At 44.7% G+C, this 434-nt stretch overlaps 1 protein-coding gene across 1 annotated transcript in view; it reads right to left on the reverse strand.

Moving 5' to 3' along the window:
- LOC107562098 (receptor-type tyrosine-protein phosphatase S-like) overlaps window positions 1–428 on the reverse strand; it is a 56,435-nt gene extending 56,007 nt beyond the window's left edge. Inside the window, exon 1 of the mRNA XM_016246663.1 lies at window positions 357–428. The gene's annotated coding sequence lies outside the window, so the exon portion shown is untranslated. The remainder of the gene's footprint in view (window positions 1–356) is intronic.
- Between the last annotated feature and the right edge of the window lie 6 nt (window positions 429–434).

The raw sequence follows: 434 nt of genomic DNA on the forward strand, positions 1-434 counted from the left end.
TCATCCACTGAATCAGCCAATACTGGGTCTGCAATGGTAATACTTCGATGACGACCCAAAATGGCTGCTCTCCACCACTGAATCAGCCAATATTGGGCCTGCAAAGGGAATATGCCGATGTCAAACCAAAATGACCGCCCTCAACCATTGAATCAGCCAATATTTGGCCTGTAAAGGGAATACGTAGATACTGACTCAAAATGGCCACACTTAACCATTGAATCTTGTAGTCTTAACATTTGCATGCCACTTACTCTTAATTCTAGAAAAAACAACTGTGTCTATTCTAGACTTTTGACACACTTGAAACTTAAACTTGACTCTTAAACTCAAGTTTCATCTTAGTTTGGTCTTACATAAGGCCAAGGAGCCGGTGAGCAGCGGAGACAGCAGCAGGGAGCTCAGGGAGAGCAGGATGGGCAGGTGGCTGGCTG

The sequence above is a fragment of the Sinocyclocheilus grahami genome, unplaced genomic scaffold, assembly GCF_001515645.1.
Source record: "Sinocyclocheilus grahami isolate Dianchi unplaced genomic scaffold, SAMN03320097.WGS_v1.1 scaffold805.1, whole genome shotgun sequence".
In the NCBI taxonomy this organism is placed as follows: domain Eukaryota; kingdom Metazoa; phylum Chordata; class Actinopteri; order Cypriniformes; family Cyprinidae; genus Sinocyclocheilus; species Sinocyclocheilus grahami.